This window comes from Mastomys coucha, unplaced genomic scaffold (genome assembly GCF_008632895.1).
Source record: "Mastomys coucha isolate ucsf_1 unplaced genomic scaffold, UCSF_Mcou_1 pScaffold22, whole genome shotgun sequence".
Taxonomy (NCBI): domain Eukaryota; kingdom Metazoa; phylum Chordata; class Mammalia; order Rodentia; family Muridae; genus Mastomys; species Mastomys coucha.
This window is the reverse complement of record NW_022196905.1, coordinates 97024981-97048052: the sequence shown is the minus strand read 5'-3', so window position 1 is coordinate 97048052 and position 23072 is coordinate 97024981. Positions and strand designations below refer to the sequence as shown.

At 39.2% G+C, this 23072-nt stretch overlaps 1 pseudogene; it reads right to left on the bottom strand.

Annotated features, from left to right (window-relative positions):
- LOC116104610 overlaps positions 1–23072 on the bottom strand; it is a 44222-nt pseudogene that overhangs the window by 4730 nt on the left and 16420 nt on the right.

Genomic DNA, 23072 nt, shown 5'->3' with positions numbered 1-23072 from the left:
GAGGAAGTAGGAACCTGGACCACCTCTCAGGAGGAAGTGGGAACCTGGACCACCTCTCAGGAGGAAGTAGAAATCCTGAACCACCTCTTTATTGCTGCTGGGAATGCAAATTTGTACAACCACTGTGAAAATCAATTTGATGGTTCCTCATATATCTGAAAAGAGTTCTACCACAAGACCTAGCTATACCACTTCTAGACAGATACCCAAAAGATGTCCCAACATCCCACAAAGAACCTTCTTGAACTATGTTCCTAGCAGGTTTATTTGTAACAGCTACAAACTGGAACCAACCTATATGTCCCTTGACTGAATAATGGAAAAGAAAATGGGGTACACCTACAAAATGGAGTACTGTTCAACTATTAAAAACAAAGACATCACAAATTTTGCAGGCTAACCCTAACCCTAACCCTTAGGTGGAACTTGAGAATATCATCCTAAGTGATGGTAACACAGTCTGAAAGAGACATGCATGGTATATACTGATTTATAAGTATATATTAGCCATAAGATACAGGTGCCATGCTACACTCCACAGACCCAAAGAAGGTAGACAAGGAAGAAAACCCAAGTGAGGAACTTTGAGTTTCACTTAGAAGGGGAAATAAAACAGTCATAAGAGGGAGATAGAAGAAGGAACCAGGGATGGATAAGGAATGGGACCTTCAGGGTCAGGTGTGGGGAAGGAGGAGAGATAGTTAAAAGGCCATGAAAATGAACGGAAATGTACAACTTATGGGGGTGAGGAGGTGCAGGAAATCTATGAGAAGAGATAGAGACTTGAGATAAGGGGTGCAACCAAGTAACTTTAGGGGAGATCTTAGCTGTGACTCACTACAATGAGGATATGAAACCAACTCCTGTAGCCAGGCAGATACTCTAATAGAACATAGAGAACACAATCCACCCACAAAAATTTCAACTCAAAATTTATCCTGTGTACAACAAATGCAGACAAGGAGAGACTGAGAGAATAGCCAACTAATATATACTCCAAATTGAGACCTATCACATCGGCAAGCACCAATCCTTGACATGTTTAATGATACTCTGTCATGCTTACAGACAGAAGAATATTGTCCTCTGAGAGGTTTCAGCCAGTACTGACTCAGACAGATACAGATACCCACAGCGAAACAGGATACGGACCTTGGGTACTCTTATGACAGATTAGGATGCAGTATTGTGAACCTCACAGGAAAGACCAATAGAATCAACTAATCTGGATCCCTTGGGGTCTCAGATTCTGAACCACCAACCAAAAAACATTCTGGGCCTGGACCTAGACCTCCCTGCTCATATGTAAGAGATGTGCAGCTGGGCCTTCAGGGGGATCCTGAACAAGTGGAACAGGGGCTATCTCAAAAGCTGTTAGTTGCATATGGGGTAAGTTCTTTTACTCAGGTGCCGTGACTGGCCTCAGTGAAAGAGGAATTATGAGGCCTAACAGAGACTCTAAGTGCTGGGAGAGGAAAGGGAGGGAGATATCTGTAGGGATAGGGGGACCCTACCTGTCTAGAAGACATGGAGACAGGGGAACCATTATGGGAGGAGCAGTAAGCAGGACTTAGTTAATAAGTTAAAAAATACATAATTGAACTGAAAACAAAACAAAACAAAAAGCAGACAAAGAAAGAAACAAACATATAAACAAACAAACAAGTAATAAGCAAGCTGGTTAGATTTGCTCATGCATTTAATCCCAGCAATAGGTAGACAAAGAAAAGTCTCATCGAGTTGTATGCCAGTCTTATCTATGCAAGCAGTTCTAGGATGACAGAGACACAAATTAAGACCTCATATCCTGTGGATAATTTAAAGAAAAAAATACAAAGGAAAGAAAGAACCAGAGGTTATAACTTCAGTACTTAAAAGAATTATACATTCATCCCACTTCTATATTCATCTTCCAGAAATCTGACATGGGCTAGTTTTAATTGTAGTGTTTTTAAAGAATTATACATTCACCACATTTCTATATTCATCTTCAAGAAACCTGAGGTAACACAGTTTTAGTTGTAATATTAAGAAATATCTTACTAAAAATGAATGCTTATTTGTGCAATTAAAATGCATAGGTTAAAATATTAGCAATGTACATATTAATCATCTATAAATGACATAAAGCTGGAAAGCTGGCTTGGAAGTGATATGCACATTGTGTTCCTGCAAAAATACATTCAATAGCCAGTCAGTACTTACAGAGCAACTCATAAGTATCCATTACTCTAGGTTCAAGAGTTCTGAGGCCATCTTCTGACTATCTGAAGGACCAGGCACACATGAGATATATATTAATGTATACAAGCAAAATATTCATATTTATTCCAACATAAATTCAAAACCAATGCACCAGGTAGGAAGAATGCCATGCACCTAAAATGACTCAAGAGGCTTAAGGAGTATCAATGTCAATAATACATGTTCTGAAAAACAGAGTAATACTCTGCAGCAAATTTAAATTCAAGACATGGGTGGATCTTAGCTAAGAATCATGAATGACATGTATAAAAAGCTACATTATAGGCTCATCAGACAATCATATAAAGACAAACAAACAAACAAACAAACAAAAAGTGAGGCATGTTGGTCAACATGACATATCAGTCCTCAGAGGCCAGACTCAGGTGGATCTATAAGTTGGAGGCCTGTTGGTATCCACTCCTACTTGGAGAACAGTGAAAGCTACACAGACAAGCATTCTCATTGAAAACAAACACAAAAAGACCAAAACTAAAAATATGAAAACATTAAGTAAGCAAACCTTTAGCCATAATGTTATTGTGCATGTGCGGAGATCATAACTGTGTTATCTGAACACTGATTTCAAAGCTTCCCTGTCTGGTTGCAAGCATTATTTTAAGTGTCTTCTGCCTCAATGTTTGAAAAACACTGCTCCCCATTTACTTTCTGGTTTTTCATAAAAATTTATATGCTAGTGACTGAGTTGATTAGAGCACAGTGCAGAACTCCTCCCCAACCATGGGATGGAGAAGGAAAACGGGAGTGGGGATTCATTATGGAGAGAGTTGAAGAAGACATATGGAGAAAATGCCTCTAGTCTATCCTAGAGACCCAGATTAGTACTAAAATGTAAGTATCATTAGGATTTTGACTAGGAAGTAGCCAGATTAGCCAGAGATCCAGCAAAACTAAATGGATTTAACAGATTTCTACAGAGCATTTCAACCTAAAACAAAAGAATATACCTTATTCTCAGCACTTTGTGGGACCTTCTCCAAAATTGACCATATAATAGGACACAAAATATGCCTCAACCAATACAAGAAGTTTAAAATAATCCCATGCATCCTATCAGATCACCACAGACTAAGTCTGGTCTTCAATAACAACAAAAACTACAGGAAGGCCACATACTGAACAACTTTCTAGTCAATGATATCTTGGTCAGGGAAGGAATAAAGAAAGAAATTAAAGGCATTTTAGAATTTAATGAAATGAAGGCACTACATACATAAACTTATGAGAAACAATGAAAGCAGTGCTAAGAGGAAAACTCATAGCTCAGAGTTCCTCCATAGAGAAATTAGAGAGAGCATACACTAGCAGCTTAACAGAACATCTGTAAGGTCTAGAACAAAAGAAGCAAATACATAAATGAGGAATAGAGGGCAGGAAATAATCAAACTCAGGGATGAAGTCAACCAAATAGAAAAAAGAGAACTATACAAAGAATCAACAAAAACGGAAACTGGTTCTTTGAGAAAGTTGACAACATAGACAAAACCTTAGGCAGACTAACCAGAGAGCATAGAGACAGTATCCTGTGGAGAGCTTTTGGGGTCATTTCTAGAAACTTGGCAGTAACTTGACATGGGGCCAGGACAGGAAAGTAAGCTCAGGCAGGAATCTAATTTTAGGCTAGAACAAAGAAGCAGGCTTCAGGAAAGCCTGATTTGAGGCTAGGGCAGGGAAGTAGGCTCAGATATCTTGGTCATCCTGAGTTAGAAGCAGTGATTATGAGACTTTGTTTATTATCTTGCTTATTCCTTGACTATTTGTGTTTATTGTCTTGCTTGTCTCTTAACCTAGAACTGATCTTATTACTTGCATGTAATTAAAATGGTATAAAAGCAGATTGAGAAAAAATAAACCCACTTTAGGCTCAGAACTGGCTGGGGTCATGCTACAATGCTGTCTAATTGTCTTTTTACTTTTTAGTATGCACTCCTGCCCAGGAGAACCTGTTGACTGACTGAGCTTCCTTGGTCAGTATCCAAATTAACAAAATTAAAAATTAAAAGGGAGACATAACAACAGAAACTGAAGAAATAAAAAAAAATCATTAGATCCTACTACAAAAGCCTATACTCAACAAAATGGAAAATCTAGATGAAATGAATGATTTTATAGACAGATACAAGTTACTAAAGTTAAATCAGGATCAGATGAACCATCTACACAGTCCCATATACCCTAAGGAAGTAGAAGCAGTCATTGAAAGTCTCCAAACCAAAAAAAGCCCAGAACCTGATCATTTCAGTGTAGAGTTCTATCAGTCTTTTAAAGAAGATGTGATACCAATACTTCTCAAATTATTCGACAAAATAGAAACAGTAGGAATACTACCTAATTTGTTGTTCTATGTAGCTACATTTTTTGCTGACATGTGAACCACACAAAGACCTAACAAAGAAAGAGTACTTCAGACCAATTTCCCTTATAAATATTGATGCAAAAATACTCAATAAAATTCTTGCAAACTGAATCCAAGAACACATTAAAATGATCACCAATGATGCCAGGGATTCATGAATAGTTCAATATACTGAAATGCAAAAAACACGTGATTATGTCATTAGATCCTGAAAATGCATTTGACAAAATACACCACTCTTTCACGTTAAAAGTCTAGGGAAGATCAGGAATGCAAGGCCCATACCTAAACATAATAAAAGCAATATACAGCAAACCAATAGCCAACATCAAACTAAATGGGGAAAACTTTGAAGGAACCCCACTAAAATCAGGAAGAAGACAAGACTGCCCGCTCTCTCCCTACCTATTCAATATAGCTCTCAAAGGTCTAGCCAGAGCAATTAGACAACAAAAGGAGGTCAAAGGGATGTAAATTGGAAAGGAAGATAACAAGGTATCACTATTTGCTGATGATATGACTATATATATCCATATATATATCCCCAAAAATTCCACCAGAGAACACCTAGAGCTGATGAACAACTTCAGCAAACTCCTATCCATTATAATCAACTTCATAAGTAGCTAGATATAAAATTAACTCAAATCATAGCCTTCTACAGAGTGAGTTCCAGGAAAGCCAGGGCTACACAGAGAAACTCTGTCTCCAAAAACAAAAAGTAAATACTAAAGACTGTTTGCAACCTCAAATTTATTTTATATTGGTGTCAATCCACAACAAACTTATTTCAATGCCTCAGTTAATTTCTTGCTGCCTTTCCATGGTGAAGCTCTTTATTACATGAGGATGGCATAATGAAGTTTTTCTGTTTCGTGAATGACAGTGCTTTAAGACCCTCAAAGTGCTTTTAAGATTTCTCATAGCTGCCTGGAAGCCAATCTTTCCTTGGTTATCTTTGTAACAAGATGTAGAAATCTAAGCTCCTCCTGCACCATGACAGCCTGGGCTCTGGCCATTGGGGATAATCAACTGAACCTCTGAACTGTAATCAAGGCCCAATTAAATGATGTCCTTATAAGAGTTGCCTTGGTCATGGTATCTGTTCACAGCAGTTTTTAAAAAAATACTAAAACAAGGAGGAATAGTTAAAAGGAGGAAACAAACAATCAAACAAAAACAACTAATCGTCATTTGAAAAGACATATCCGAAGTCACTACCATTGTTGCCTGTGGCCTGGACTATAAGATGCTGCCCTTGGGGGTTAGAGGTGAGATGGCACACAGTCAAAGACACAGACTCCAGGAGCAGGTGAGAAAGGTAGCAGCAGCAAGGCCTCTGAACACTCCTTCAAGCTCCTCTAATAATCTCCACTGGTACCAAGAAAGCATTTCTTCTAAACAGCAGTTCCTGATTGGCTGGCTGTGTCTGCACCAGCAATCCTTGGTCTCTTAGGCAGTCTTCAGTTAGGTCTTCTTGCTGGAGATGCATTTGAGGCCCTACCAGTCCAGCTACATACCATAGTATCATCCTGCATTTTATACAATTATGGAAGAAATTTCAGTAGTCATCATATAATGGAGGGACAAGGACACAATAAGACAGCTTATATTAGCAAGTAAGTTGTCTTTGTCACCTTGAACACTAGGAATGGATTACATCATATTGAGTCATTTGTCAAAGAGGATTCTCTGGATTCCCACAAACATCAGAGACTATTGCCAAGGCTATTGGTTACTGTCCATAACTTGACAGTAGGACCCTGTTACTGAAGAACTCATTTATTTATGTCTTTGAACACTAATACACTAGGCTGGTACCTAGCTGGAAGCTTCACTGCTCCTGTATTTGATCTTGTGATTGGATTGTGAGTCTTACTCAGCACACAGTGGATGCTCTACAGCATTGTTATGACATCTGTCTGGAATACATTTCTATACAGTTTTAACCTTGAACTTTTAGGAAGAGATATTTTTCCCCTTTCTCTTATAACTCACCTAATAATATGAATATTTTGTGAATATCAAGGTATGTTAGTTCAGGTTTCTATTTTGATAAAATACCATGACCACAAGAAAAATGGGGGAAGAAAGGACTTGTTTCATCTGAAAGCTTATAGTCTATACCCCAGGGAAGTCAGGTCATGAACTCAAGGTAGGATCCTAGCGGTAGTACCTGATGAGAAGCCATAAAGTTCTGCTTACTGGTTTTCTCCTTATTGGTTATTCTTCTGGGCTTGCTCGACCGGCATTCTTATAGTACCAGGACCACCATCCCTGGAGAACAGGGCTGTAGTCCCAGCACTCAGGAAGTATCAAACACTATATGAATGCAGTTAGGCCTCCAATTCTGATTGCGTTTTAAAAACATAATTTTTTTTTCAAGTGAATGTTAGATAATTAGCACTGTTTTTAATTCTCACAGAAGTAGTGAACTTACTTGTTACATCTTTGTACTGATTTCTTATGTATTAATATTCTTGTAAAGTACAAAGTCATCAACTCTGGTATCAGAGACAACTTATATCAACTAAACAAATACTAAAAATTATATATATATATTATACATAATATTTAATTGTGATATACAATTAAATTGAATTCCTGTATGATGTACATTATATTTAATTGTATAATATATACAAATATTATAACTGGGTGAATCTTCTCAGTTGCACTTTACCTTATTCTTTGAGGTAGGATCTCTTGTTAAACCTGAAGCTTACTCATTCAGCTAGATTGGCTCCATGGAGCCTCACGGGTTCCAAAACATTATGAACATGTCCTACCATGCTGGCTTTTATGTGCATACAAGGGATATGAACTCAAGACCTCATTCTGCACAATAGGCACTTGGCCAACTGAGCTTTCTCAAAACATCCTTTTTATTCCCTTTTAAAGTGTCCAGTGCAGTGATGTATTTACAATGCTGCTCAATATCATCATGATGCATTACTATTTAATGGTTTCCTGGATTGAAAGTGAAAATTCATGTTAATTATCAGGTTTTCTTTCCTTTTTCCCCCCAAATCTCTGGTACCTATCTTTGATTTCACTTTGAACATGAGTGATGACTCTAAATGCATCATACCAGACAGGGGTGAAATGCAATGATATGGGAGTTAGCACCTGAAGCCTTGCTCTGACTGAGGAGAAAGACAGTGGTAATGAATGGACCCACCTCCTACGTGTTTCACAAAGAAACCAAGAAAACGAAGAGGGTCAGGGGAACAGGGAAAGAAGGAGTACTAAAACCAAAGAGACAAGTTTCTAAAATATCAAAGTCCAGAGAGGCTGAGAAGCCTATAGAATTTGTCAGAAAAGCCATCCCCAATGACAATGTAGGAGTCAGATAAGAAAGACTGCAGCATCAGCAGAGTTCATGCCTCTGTATAGGCACCATATACACACATGTGGCACCATGCTCACACTCAAAAGTTAGGTATTGAGGTGAGATGCAGAATAGGCCAAATGCCAAAGGCTGATGGCCTCTAGCCATCAACCTAACTGTTCTAGGGGCCAGAAATGGGTGGGTTCCGGCAATTTAACTCTGTCTTGCATTGTGAGGCCAAGAGATTTTTGCTTCTGACAATAGACTTCTACTGATAGCAGCAGAGGATTGAGTATAGAAACTTAGTTACTTGAGTCTTTTACTCTTTGTCTTAGTCAGGGTTTCTATTCCCGCACAACATCATGACCAAGAAGCAAGTTGGGGAGGAAAGGGTTTATTTGGCTTACTTCCATATTGCTGTTGATCACCAAAGGAAGTCAGGACTGGAACTCAAGCAGGTCAGGAAGCAGGAGCTGATGCAGAGGCCATGGAGGGATGTTCCTTACTGGCTTGCTTCTCCTGGCTTGCTCAGCCTGCTCTCTTATAGAACCCAAGACTTCCAGCCTAAGGATGTCACCACCCACAAGGGGCCCTACCCCCTTGGTCACTAATTGAGAAAATGCCCCACAGCTGGATCTCATGGAGGCACTTTCCCAACTGAAACTCCCTTCTCTGTGATAACTCCAGCCTGTGTCACGTTGACACAAAACCAGTCAGTATACTCTTTGACTTAGGGGCCTCTTGCTAAACTAAAGGCTAGGAGTTAGTGAACTCTTGGTAAGCCAGACATAAAGAAAAAGAAAGTCAGGCACAAACACACACACGTACATACATACATACACACACACACACACACACACACACACACACACACTGGATGAAGCAGAAGAGGCTAACTTTTGCTGTCAGCTTTTTATAGCTTTTTAAACAAAAGTCTTCTCTGTAGAAAAAAACTGTCTCACAGATAAAATGTTACACCAAAGGGAGTTACAACCAAATATAGATCATAAGTTAAAAGCAATGCTTCATTCTATACACTAATTTTAAGTTCAAAGCAATAGCTTTACATGCCCTTGCTTTGTCATAGTACATACCTGTGGCCTCATCCTTGGACCAGACCTAGAATGACTATTCTTGATCATTAATGTGTTACAAATCTATTTTCTTTTCCTAGTACAATTTCGACATAACAGTTTTAAGAGTGCATACCATCTCCAGCACCTGTGGTAACTGCCCTGCTAGCTAAATTTTATCCATTCAGTAGCGAGATTTACTACTACTCACTTGGAGAACAAGGATCATATAATATCAATCCTCAAAAAGTACCAGACCCTCTGCCTATAGACTCACGTCTGTTTTAGAAAAGTATCTATTTAAGTTTGAAATAACTTGCAGTTGAATTTCTGAATTCACTTGCATTCACATTCCACTAAAATGAGGTTCTTAAATGCTACCTCATCTACAGATTCTGCAACCCTACTCTGACCCCTTACTGAGCTCACCCAACCACACTCACTGACCTAGTGTTCAGATGAGTGTCCCTCTATCTCCAAGACTCTCTGGATGCTGGTACCCAGATCAACTTAGAGGACACACTGCAGGGACAGCTGCACTGGGGAGGTGCTGATTTGATAGGCCACATAGCGGAGTGGGGACAGGCCATGTGCCAGTCGTCAGAGCAGGGACTGAACTAAGGCCCTGGCTTAGTGAGCACCTTAGTGAGTCTGCTTGCCCAGAGCATGAGCTGGAGGCCCAGAACAAAATTAGCAAGATCAGAAAGCCAGTTTCTCAGACCATAAAGAATAAGCATCAGGTTTCTCAGTCACATTTTAGAGAATATTTGGCAACCTGACTGGAAAAACCAGACAATACCACATTGGAGTGTGTGGCAGGCACCAAGTTAGCTACCTCTAAGTTAGACTGTGATATACCCTGAAAAAGTTATACAGCATGAAAAATATTAATTAGGGACTAAAAGTTAATCTAGGCAATCAGTAATAAAAAAAAAGTAACAGTAACTAGACAACCATAAGCAGATTAGCTAAATGTGGGGATTTTTAAAAAGTAAACCTTTACTGAAATAAAACCTGCACAGCACAAACACTGAAAGCCTCGGCAGACGCCTTGTTGTGTGGTTATAACAAGTACACCCATGTACCTCAGCAGACGCCTTGTTGTGTGGTTATAACAAGTACACCCATGTACCTCAGCAGACTCCTTGTTGTGTAGTTATAACAAGTACATCCATGTGCCTGCCACCAGGAGACTTGAACCTTACTAAATGGATTCTGGAGTTTCCCTTAGGTTCCACCCTACTAACTGTCCTGGGCTGTCAGCAGGTGTGTGAACAAGCCCTGGATCTCTTCCTTTCTGTCTGACACTGAGCCACAGGTGCAGGCTGGGAGGATTTTAACAACTCAGTCTCATGAATTCTGCTGTTGATTCTGCAGGTTTCCTTACCTGACCCCTACACAGACATTGGGGATGGCTTCTTGTCAAACTTTATAGGCTTCTCAGCCTCTCCTGAACTTTGGTTCCATTGCATATGGTATTCTAGAAACTTGTCCCTTTGGGTTTTACTATCCCCCTTCTTTCTGTGTTCCCCGACAAGCTTCTCCTTCTTAGTTTTGTTTGTGAAACAGGTAGGAAGTGTGTTCATTCACTGCCACGGGATCTTTGTTCTTCTCTTCATAGTCAGAGCCAAGCTTCCCATGTTAACTCCTGTGGAGCAGCCTCCTCAGTTCTTCTTGTCTCTCATGAGCTGTGGTGCAGCCTCCTCAGTTCTTCTTCTCTCTCATGAGCTGGGTACCTGCACCAATTTTTCTCAGTCATCGCCTGTTTTTATGTTCTAATGGTCATGTAAAATTTCAGTAACAGAAGACAGTGTCTTTGCTTAGTCTAGTGCTGTGACCCTTAGACCTGAAAGCAGCTTCTTGCAGGATGTCTGCATGCTTTCTGCAGAAAACAACAACAACAACAATAACAAAAACCAGAAGTTCCTGGTCTGATGGTGACACTCAATGATAAAAGCAAGGTGCAATGCCCACCACTCATTCCATGTGGTGTACTTATAAATAATGCAAAATTTACCATCTTCTCCATTTTAACTTTTGTGTGTGTGCAGTGTGATGTGTGTGTGTGCTGTCCATACCAGTTCACATGTATAATGTACCTGTGTGAATACTGGTATGTGTACACATATGGTAGCCAGAAGTCAAATGTTAACATTGGATGATTTTCCTCTGTGGAGAAAGAAAAGAGTTCTGGGGCACACTGAATTGTGGTTATGGACAGTTGTGTGGTGGTCCGGTTAAGATGGGTAAATGTGGAAATCTATAAGAAAGGAAAGACAAGTGGATGAACGGACAATACAATGTGGTGTCAATGTACAATGGGATATTATTTCACCATAAAAAGACAGAATACCTTACATATGTGTTATGACAATACCTTTGACATTATATCAGTGAATGAGGATGACATTAAGAAAGAGATAGTGTGATTTTACTTACACATTTAGAGACACCAGTCATGGACAAAGTGGAGTCAAGGGGACAGATACTATGAGTTTTACCTACATACACATTTAGTTACCATTCACGGACAAAGTGAAGACAAGAGGACCAGAGGTACCTAGAGGACCAGAGGTCCTTCCCAGATGATATCCTTCCCTGCAAGCGACATTTAATGTCAGGTCAGGCCCTGAGAAATAAGTTTCCTTCCCAGATATTCTTCCCTGCAAGCGACATTTAATGTCAGGTCAGGCCCTGAGAAATAAGTTTCCTTCCCAGATATCCTTCCCTGCAAGCGACATTTAATGTCAGGTCAGACCCTGAGAAATAAGTTTCCTTCCCAGATATTCTTCCCTGCAAGAGACATTTAATGTCAGGTCAGGCCCTGAGAAAGGGCTTGGATCCATTTTCTGTCATGGGCAGTCAATAAACAGATTAGAAGCAGAACTGTCTCTTTCATCTACCACCCCATGGGGAACCTGCACAAGGTCTTTGCCTACAGACCCATACAAGGGTCATCTGTGCTTCCAGACTGCCTCTGCCACGGTAAGGAGCTCCCCTTTCCTGCCATCCCTGCGGGCTCCTAACTCGGTTCTTGGCTCTTCAGCGCCACCCTGTGATGCTTCTTTGTCCAAGAATCAGAGATCCCCTGGAGGCAGGAACTAATCACAGGCCCAGGAAATCCTGAACCAGCTCTGGCCTCGCCCCTCATCTCGGACTGCTTTTCCCATCTCCAACTGGTGTCTTTGCATTCACCTGAAGCTCAACATCAGCCAGGCAGCAGCATGATATTCCTAGGTTCGGTGCTCCAAGAGGCTGGGCCAAGTGGAAGGGCAGATATGGACCAACAGATTCACTCGCCAATCGAGGGTCTGCCAGTCAGAAGAGACCTTCTCTTCTTCTGGAAATCAGATTGCTGGTTCCATCCACTTGAGCAGGTTTAAGTAGCTTGATGTGTTGTGTTTTGATTTCTGTGCTGAGTCCTGAGGGAAGTTTAGGCAAGCTCTGAGGTTGCAACATGGCCAGGGTATGCTCACTGCCCATGAAGGTGAGGAGCGGGAGCTGTTGTGGTGAGTCCTACTCAGAGCTGGGCTGGAACCAGCAGCCTGATGCAGCCACGTGTGAGGTCACTCTTGGTGTTAGCCATTCCTGGAACTAGCAGTGGCATCTGAAAAACTTCACTCCCTGGGCTGAATTTTCACAAAGCATTTGGAGCAGGGGCTTGTGTATACAAACACCCTTAGCAGGATGCTGATGGAAGACAGGCTTAGTTCTCCAGTATAATTTACACGCTTTTCTCTTCCATTTAACATTTTGACTGTGATTCATTTGGAGTTAATTTTGTCTAGGATGTAAAAGGCATCTCATGTGTCGGGTGTCTGAAAGCACATTCTTTCAATATTTCTCTATATTTTTAACAAACAGAAACATAGAAAACCTGTGCAGTAATTTTTAAATAGCTACTTGTTTAGCGTTTTAGAAAATTGTTTCTCAGACAAACTATGTTGCCACCTGGATGCCAGTCTCATGCTCCCCAGGGCAATGACCTTGCTTTCCTCTTCATTAAACTTCTAAATTTGATTGTTAAAGGTATGTACAAGAGCGTTTAAAATTACTCATCTCAGTCATGTAATGAACTGTCCTTTGCAGTGAAAGGAAAGTACTTTCATGTGGAGCATGGCTTCTGCCTTCAGACCAGAACCACAGGAACAGTGAATTGTGTACACTGTAGGGTGAAACAATGTAGACAAGAGCTAGCTCACAGACTGAAGTTTAAGGAGTCCCTTGCAGGGGTCACCATTAGGAAGGAGGACTTGATGGGGCAAAGTGAGTGATTTTGTAATTCCCCAGCATTTATTAATTAATACATGTGAATAGAAATTGTCCAGATTGGTATGTATACTACTTGGGGAGGTACTGTTGAACCAAACTGTGTTGATCTAGTTAAGTCAGCTCAGAAATTTGAGTGAGGGGCTATTGGATATATCTGTGTGTGTCAGGTTACAGATTACAGTGGCTAATATTGCACATAAAGACAAGATCATGTTATCTTATTGATGCCATTTCCCCTAGCAGGTAATGGCCTTCTTGAAAGTCACTATAGCTATGCATTGTTCCACTTTTGTGCATCTTTTTAAGAAATGAGTTGTTAGTAACACTTTCTAAATTTCATTTTCTTAGAGCATCACAGCTCTGGTCAACTATTTGTTCCTATTCTCCAATATCTCTAGGGAATTAAGAATGTTACTCCTTTTTCTCAAGTCTGTGATTACTTGTTTCTCTTTAGGGGAATTTCTTCTGTAGCTCAAGCTTGCCGATTCTTTGTAATCTGAACATCTAATCCTGTCTCTACTTCCCAGTGCCTGAAGTGAGTCTTTCAAATTGTTCCGGGCTGAGCCCTGACAAGTCAGTAAGAAAAAATGAGACAATGGAATGAATGTCCTCCCTCCTCGATGACTTTCTTAGGGAAAATATAAATAAAGAGGGACTTCAGTAAGAATTGAGTGCACTGACCAACTTTGAAGCTGATGAAGTCACAGCAAAGAAAGGGGAAGGGAAGGAGGGAGATTGTTCCTTTGAGCATAATTTCCATTATCATTGTGTTCTCATGTTATCATGTTAGATGATCAATAAAAATCCAAACTGCAAACATTTGAAGTTCACAGAATAAGGCAATTAGGAATCTAGATAGAATCATTTTAAAAACTAAATATCTGTCATTACATGAGTTCAAACACCATGGAAGGTATTTGCAAATTAGTGAGTTTGTGCCTAGTAGGAATGGTAATATTCTGATTTTCCAGTGCATATTTATAGAGAAAAGTTGTGAGTGATACCTGGTCTGCTTTGCCTAATATCTGGATAATTTCAACCATAAAGCCTATTTCAACTTTTTAAAGTAATTTTTGAGGTTATAATTAAATCATTTAAATGCATACTTTCTTCCTGTTCTTATATCTCAAACCCTGGCAAACATGGCTGAGGTCCCTACTTAACAAATCAAAGAAAGCCAGGCTGTCAGCTTCTCCCAGAATGCCTCAGTCTGTACTTGTTAGAGGGTCTGACTGGAAAAACCATCCTGGAGTCCAGGGGTTGACTGCACATCTAACAGCTGCTCTTCCTTATGCAATCCACCCAAATTTGTTAAAAGGTCTTTTTCATCTATCATTTACCCACATCATTTCTTGTTCTGGTTTTCCACTCCTCTCCATCCTCTCTTCACATGGCTCAGGTTCATGTCCACTCTGGACTGTCTGGACTCCTCTCCACTGTATCCACAGTACACTTTCTACTCCACCATTTCCGGGAGCTGCCATGTCCCTTCCTTTGTATTTCTTTGAACTTTCACCTCCCATTAACCATCTCTGCTTTCACCTTCATGGTCACTTCTTGCTTCAATTGTTGTTGCTTTTTGAACTTAACTGAAGTTTGACTACTGGACATCCAAAGATATGAGGTAAAGATGCTGCACAGGAAATTGAGTATATAAGAAAATGAAGGTACAAAGGACCCTGTGCCTTGGATGATAAACAGTTGTCCCTGGAAAGTAGAAGATTCTATACAAATAAAAAATTATAAGACTAGGACTGTGTCTGCCCCTAATGTGGAAGTGCAGATCTAAGAAGGCCTGTTCCATCTGACTCATTTGAATTCAAATTATCCACTATGGCAGCAGATATTGTCTTATGTCCAAGCTGCCAGGTCACAGTGGATGAGGGATCTGAGCAGCTCTAGAAATGGGGATCACCAGTGGGAGGAAGCTTTCATGGTTTTTCTAGGATTCTTCTTTGATGCAGTTCTAGGGAGCTGTGAGGGAGGCCTTAAGCTGTGCCATATTGGGGATGGAGCAACAGAAAAACCTTGATGGCTAAGCTGTTAGAGTCCAATCTGCTGGAACTGGGGTGGACTGTGAAATAGACTGTGGTTGTGTTGATACATGTGATAGCCTGGACAGAGGCCCTTGACCTTTGAGCCTCACTCAATTTGGGTTCGGGGAACTGCGTTCACTATAATATCACTGTGCATTGTGCATAACAGGCATTGTAGTTGGTGTGCAGTTGGAATATAGTTTTGAACATTGAAGATGTGGTTTCTAGTAGTTTCTAATATTGCATTCCATGTTCAGTTTTGTGAGATATATTTTACTAAGAATTTGGAAACTGTTAGAAAAAAATGTGGTGAGTATCATCCTTTAGCTCTATTTGCTGATAATTCTTTTACATTTCCTATACCACCAACTACAATCGCATGTTTCATGGAAATTAAATTCCAGGTTAGGAAATTTGTTTTGAGTTTCAGAGGTTGTACTGGCTGGTTTTGTGTGCCAACTTGACGCAGGCTGCACAGAGAAGGGAGCTTCAGTTGGGGAAGTGCCTCCATGAGATCCAGCTGTGGGGCATTTTCTCAATTAGTGATCAAGGGGGTAGGGCCCCTTGTGGGAACTTCCATCCCTGGGCTGGAAGTCTTGGGTTCTATAAGAGAGCAGACTGAGCAAGCCAGGGGAGGCAAACCAGCAAGGAACATCTCTCTATGGCCTCTGTGTCAGCTCCTGTTTCCTGACCTGCTTGAGTTCCAGTCCTGACTTTCTTTGGTGATCAACAGCAATGTGGGTGTGTAAGCTGAATAAACCCTTTTCTCCCCAACTTGCTTCTTGGTCATGATGTTTGTGCAGGAATAGAAACCCTGAATAAGACAGAGGTTCTCAGGGTTCATGGTGCTTGGCAGGAAGCAGGCACTAAATTGTTCCTCAACATTGTTTTGTATGTGGGCTTTAGAGGGCATGGGTCTTCCTGAATTCACAAAGAGGCAACTGGTGCCCTGGTCATGAAACAGCCTACAATGACAGCTTAAGCAGGGTCCAGCTGACTCTTTCTTTCCTCTGATTTAAATCTCTAGTAACATTTTCAGTTTTTACATGAATGTGAGAGCAGCCATCTTTTCTATATTACAGGTGGAAATAGAAAGTGAGGGGGTGATATCACAGAATCTAGGTGATTTAATTGACTATCAAAGGGTATTTTACAAAGTTCTTGTAGTTGTATGTGGAGAAGAAAAAGTAAATATTAATCATTTTACAGCTAGAGTTGGTAGATCAATGATAAGTAGATAGTTATTATAGTATATTGTAAAAATCCAGGAATTTGTTTTATTTTAGATGAGAATAGAAAGTTCTGTACAGAACTTTCACAGTATATGGCAAATTAAATATGAGGTTAACAAATAGACTGAGTTTTTTAATTTAAATAATGACAATAAATGATCATTTAACAAAAATGTAATAGCTTTAGACAAGTGATCCATCTCGATCTTTTCTTCTGAGTGAATAATGAGAGTTAGATGGTAACACTTTCATTTTTGTTGAAGAGAATGTATTTAAACATTTAAGATTTTTATACAGCATTTTCTTTATGTTTAATGTTTTATATATACAGTATCCATAACCTATAACATTATATTTGTATTTTTATTAGTTGAAAAGTTATCCAAATATTTGTTTTTCTGAGTGAGAAGCAAGAATTTTTCTTAGAATTAAATGTGCAATTACCTCTCTAATTCCTAATCCAAATCAGTGAAAAATAACAAGGTTGTTTGTGTGATGTTGGAGCATTTTTGGGTATCTGTCTAGGAGTTGTATAAATAAAACTGTTCTCAAATTTCTAAGAAATCACCAAACTGATTTTCACCTGGTTGTGCAAGTTAGAATTCCCATCATCAATGAAGAGATGGTTCAATTACTCCACTTCCTTGCCAGAATGTGTTGATATCTCTTTAGTTTTTGAACTTAATGATTCTGACTGGTTTATAGCAGAAACTAAGAATTGCTTTGCTTAGACACTGAAAAAGCCATTGATCAAATCTAACACACCTTATTAAATGTATGAGAGAAATCAGAGGTACCGGGCATATGCCTAAACATACTCAAAGCAATGTAAAGGAAACCAATAGCCAATATCAAGCCAAATGGAGGAAGTTTAAAGCAATTCCACAAAAATGAGGGAAAAGACAAGGCTGCCTACTCTTTCCCTATTTATTCAGTGTAGTCCTTGAAATTCTAAGCAGAGCAATAAAACAACTAAAGTAGATCAAGGGGTCACATATTGGAAAGAAACAAGTAAAAGTATCTCTATTTGCTGATATGATAGGATACATGAGTGACCCCCAAGAATTCTAATAGAGAATTCTTGCAGCTGATAAACACCTTCAGTAATATGGCTGGATAGAAAATTAACCTAAAGAAATCAGTAACATTCCTTCACAAAAATGATAAATGGAATGAGAATGTAGTAAGGAAAATGATCCCCTTTACAATAGCCATGAGGAATATAAAGTATCTTGGTGTAACTCTAACCAAACAAGTGAAAGATCTTTATGATCTTCACATCTCTGAAGAAAGAAATTGAGGAAGATTTCAAAAAGGTGGAAAGATCTTCCATGATTATAAATAGATAAGATTGTCATAGCAAAAATTGTCATCTTGCCAAAAGCTCATTGCTTTTTGTAGTTAGTAATTATTCAGACACTACCTATGATATGTGCAAAGTAATGTTGATCTGTGTCCTTCTCTTTAGGTATGTTAATTAGAATTTCTCTTGAATGGATATATCTTATTCAGAAGTTAAAGAAATGATGGATGTGAATCTTCTTGTTTGGTTTCTTTATAAAATGACTTAGTGATTACATTATAACTTCTCTTTCAGGAAGTAAGTGGGGGAAATGCCAAAATAATTTGACTATACTTTTAATGAAATATACATGCCCAATATGTGAGCACCATATTTTCTTTTATACACATGTGTTATCACATTTTACAAGGCAGTGACATATGAGATTGTGCATGTGAACTTTACTCAGGAAGAATGGGCTTTGCTGGATCCTTCCCAGAGGAGTCTCTACAAAGATGTGATGTTGGAGACCTACAGGAACCTCATTGCTATAGGTAAGACTATGAATGTTCTTTCCCTATTTTTTGCTTGTTTGTTTGCTTGTTTGCTTGCTTTTGTTGTTGTTATTGATGTTCTTCTATAATTTCAATTTACAATGAGGATGAATGAGATGAATGAATGAAGGCTTGGTTGTAAAGTTCACTGAAGATAGTACCTTAAATTTTGCCTAAATCCCAATAATATATCATACATTTTCTGGTACTGTATTTTAGGCTATTATTGGGAAAGCCACAATATTGAAGAACATTGTCAAAATCCTAGAAGTCATGAAAGGTAATTTTTATATCCATGCTGAGCCAATATGCCTTGAAGATATCTTAATGTGTTCTTGAAGTTTCAGTTAAAAGCAACAGTATAAATAAGCAGAGCTTTAAGGATATTGAGTATTACATTCTCACAAATGCATGTACCTTTGTGTCAGGTATTTGATTTGTGTTTGCAAGGCATTCCATTAAGACAGTGTACATGGAAACAATCCCTTAATAAGTAGTGCCATTTGAATTACAGCCCCATTAGTCCTATAATGCAGAACTGACTGTCTGTTTAATTCCTCTATGCCTAAGGGGTAATGACAGAAACACTGTATCCTCTCTCTCCCAGGACAATTAAAAGGTAGATAGTTATCCCCATTTAGACTTGATTTGTTGAACATGGTACAATTATGCAATCAGTTGAATTTCCAACTTCATTAGGAATACATCAACAAACTCACACTATGAGAAACCCAACATAGGAAAAGAATGCTAGAATGAGCCATGTAATCAATGCAATTACCATCATAGGCATGTTCAGAGATGCAAAATGAACCATAATGAAGGAGAACAACATAGATGTCAGTAAAGTAATATACCCTTATTATATAAGATTCATCTTTACATGTAGAAAACACTGTAAAAGTAATTCATACAGAAAAAGATTAATTAGTGTACTAAATGGGGTAAAACTTTCATGTATTCCAGTTATATACACAGACATGAAAGAATTCACACTGTAGAGAAATTCTGAATATATGCAACATGATATAGATTTTGTATGTCACAAGCAACTTCAAAGGGACAAATGACTTCCCAAGGGAGAAAAACCCTCTGAATGTGTGCAATATAATGAAGTGTTTTCAAGATCTAATCATCTTCAGATACATGAAAGAACACTAGCTGCAGACTTTATAGATTATAGTCTTCAAATACACAAAAGAGCATACACAGTACAGCAACCCTATGATTGTAACCATGGTGCTAAAGCTTTTGCATGCCACAGCCATCTGCAAAGCTATGAACAAACTCATATTGGCGAGAAACTCTATGAATGTAACCAACGTGGAAAAGCATTTGCATGTCACAGTGATCTTCAGTGGCATAGAAGAACACATAGTGGAGAGAAGCCCCATGAATGTAACCAGTGTGGTAAAGTCTTTGCTTGTCACAGTGATCTTCAAAGGCATGAAAGAACACATAGGAGTGAAGCCCTATGAACATAACCTGTGTGGTAAAGCCTTTGCACAGAACAGTCATCTTCTGAGTAATAAAAGAACACATACTGCAGAGAAGCCATATGAATGGAGCTAATCTGGTAAAGCATTTGCTCATTATGTTGGTCATCAAAGGCATTCAAATACACATTTGAGGGAACATATATGAATGTAATAAACCTGATTAAGCCTTTGTATAACATAGTCACCTTCTAATAAATGAAAAGAATCATACTAGACAAGTATAATGTGTATGTGTGTGTGTGCACGCGTGTGTCCTATTTTTATTGTGTGTGTGTGTCCTATTTTTATTGTATGTGCGTGCATGTGTCCTATTTTTATTGTCATTGTTCAGTTCATATCCTCAAGAGTACTGCTGTTTTTGAAGGAAAACGGCAGAAGAGTGAATCTGGGAGTGCTCATGGATTCAGAAGGACATGGAGAAGTGGAGGGAGGGGAAACCCACCCAGAAAATAACCTTCAGCCTATAATATTTCCTTCTTGCAAGATGTGCTGGGGCAACTGTAACACAGAACTTGTGGTGGACAAGTATTGAGTAGTTTAATTGGAGGCCAGGACAAAAGGAAGAGCCTGTAGATGGTTGACCAGAAACTAGACACAAGATAGACCAGAGTCATACTTTAGAACCAAACTTAAATGCCTCCCAATCCTTAAAAAAAAAAAAAAAAAAAAAAAAAAAAAAAACCTCCCTAATGATGTTCTACTCTATTCACACTTTGGTGCTTATTCCAATTGAGTTAGAAAGGCTGCCTTCAGCAGGTATAGGGAGTAATTGAAGAGAACTTCATCTAAACTCTAAGCAGAGAAAACCCAGGTTGTAGTCTCTATTGCTTTCCTCACCTAGGAGCTTAGGGAACCTCAGAGAAGAGGGGCAGTAGGAATTGTGGAAACCAGAGTGGCCAAAGGCACATGGAGAACACAGCTAACAGAATGTTCTGAGCTGAACTCATGGCATTTCCCAGATGCAGAAGAACAATCTTGGAGTCCTTATGGGTCTACACTGGGTACTCTGCATATATGCTATGGTTGTTGGCTAGTGATTTTCTTTGTGTCATGGTGAAGTATACTGACAGTGGGAGTGGTGTTGACTTGGACTCTTTTGCCTGCTCTTTGTACTCCAGCCCTCCTACTTGTTGTCCTCCCCAAGCCTTGATATGAGGGTTTGTGACTGTTAGTTGTATCTAAGGTAATCTTTACTTAAGTTCTCCAGTATGCCTATTCTTCACTAGGGGACATGTAAGATATTAGATTTGAGGTAGAGGTGAGTGGGGAAGAACCAGGGAGGGGGAAGAGGAAGGGATAGGTCAAGTTAGAATATGTTTTATTAGATAAGAATAAATAAAAATTTAAAAAATGGAAAGTGGAAAACCTTAAAGATAGGAGCTTTTAAAACATAGAGCAGATAAAGTTTGGATGTAAAAGATTTGAGCATCATTTGTTTATACAGTTACAGAAATGGATTCCATTTGATAGAACTTGTAAATTTAATGTGACAATCTTTGTCCATCAATTGAGCTGTATTTGGGTCAAGTATTTTGTAGGAAAAAAGTGAGGCTTTAGGTTAATCTGATTTGAAGAAGGAAGGAAGGAAGAGTCCTACTATGGCCCATGAGGACAGAAAGGAGGAGTAAAAGAATTTTTAAAAGTATGAATGTTTTGGGAGGAATAGTTGAATTTCGCAACATATTATATTAGTATGTATACAAGGTCACTAATCCCATAAATGTTTGTAATTGTGCCTTTTTAAAAATCTTCTCTTCCTACACATTTAATGTGTCAATGGCTCTTAGAGGCTCTAATTTCAGAAACTTAGTAACTAAAATAATTGTGATTCTCTACTCTTCCTATAATGACAGTGAACTATGTACTGTTCGTGCTTGATCTTAACCTGCTGTGAATATCAGTGTGTTAAATTATTCCCAGCTTACTCAGCATTCATATTTAATGAAAAGCTCATCTGTCATGTTTTGAAATTCTATGAAATATTAGACTAAAGTAAGACCAAAATCCAGCTGGACAAACTCCAAACACTGCCTTTTTCCTGTCTGATGTCAATGGACTCTGCAAATCTCCAAATCATTTCTGCCTTGTTCACTGCAGCAGAATTCTCTGTAATTGGCTGGTTCTACTCCTTGACAGCAGTGTTCCTCAGCAGGTGTCCCAAGATTCTGGCTTCTCAAATATCTTGGGGTCTCCAAGGTCATGTCAACATTAGAGCTTCTTCTTTAATATCTGTGATCCATACAAGTTCTTTTTAGTTCGTCCAAAGGGCTTGGGTCATATATCTAGCTGTGTCTTCTGTATTACTCCAGTGACAGGTTGACTCCACTCCACTGTTGCTACTGTTCTTGGTGGTCATGCCATGGTAATGGCATCTCCAATACACTGGTGTCTTTCACTGCAACTAGGTCTCACCAGTAGCTTCCCATAGGCTGTGTTCATGTTGCCCACCCTCAATCTCTTTGCATCACAACATCAGTTCTGGGCTGTCAACTGCAGCTGAACCTTCACCTTCCCCATAGCCTTCCCTGCCCTCTCATGGTGCCACGCATCAGATGCTCTCTATGACTGCTTCCTGCCTTCAAAACCAGTCGTACCTGGGCAATTCTTTCCCATTACCAAGTCCAGCTGTAGCACAAGGTACAACCTTGGCTATCTCTGGAACAAAGCATCTTTGTGGTCTCAGAGAAAATTTCCCAGAAGATTATGCCTCAGTGATGCTGGTCTCCTTTAAATCACCTCTTATGGCTCCAGGTAACCACCATCCATTTTACCAGTATTTTACCAGTCCCTTCTATTCTTGACAGTCAATGCCTCATGGCTGAAGATGCCAAGTTCTGCTCTTAATATGGCCAAAACATGCCCCCCCTTGTCTATTATGTCCTGCATTGCCTAGGGTTGGCTACATTAAACTCCACTCTGTACACACACCTTGAAATCAGAGATCTCCTGAGTTAGGAATCAAGGCATGTACCACTAACCCATGGACATAAAGTTTTAATAATGAAAAACTTGCCTTGTACCAGGCTTCTCTCTGTCTCCTGGCATCAAAGGCATGTACTAATGTAAGTGGACCTATGCCTTTCACAGCCACTATTCCTCAAGATCCAGATCAAAAGCCTGTGTCTTCCATACTGAATTATATTCCAAATGAAAACAATAACTAAGAAATAAT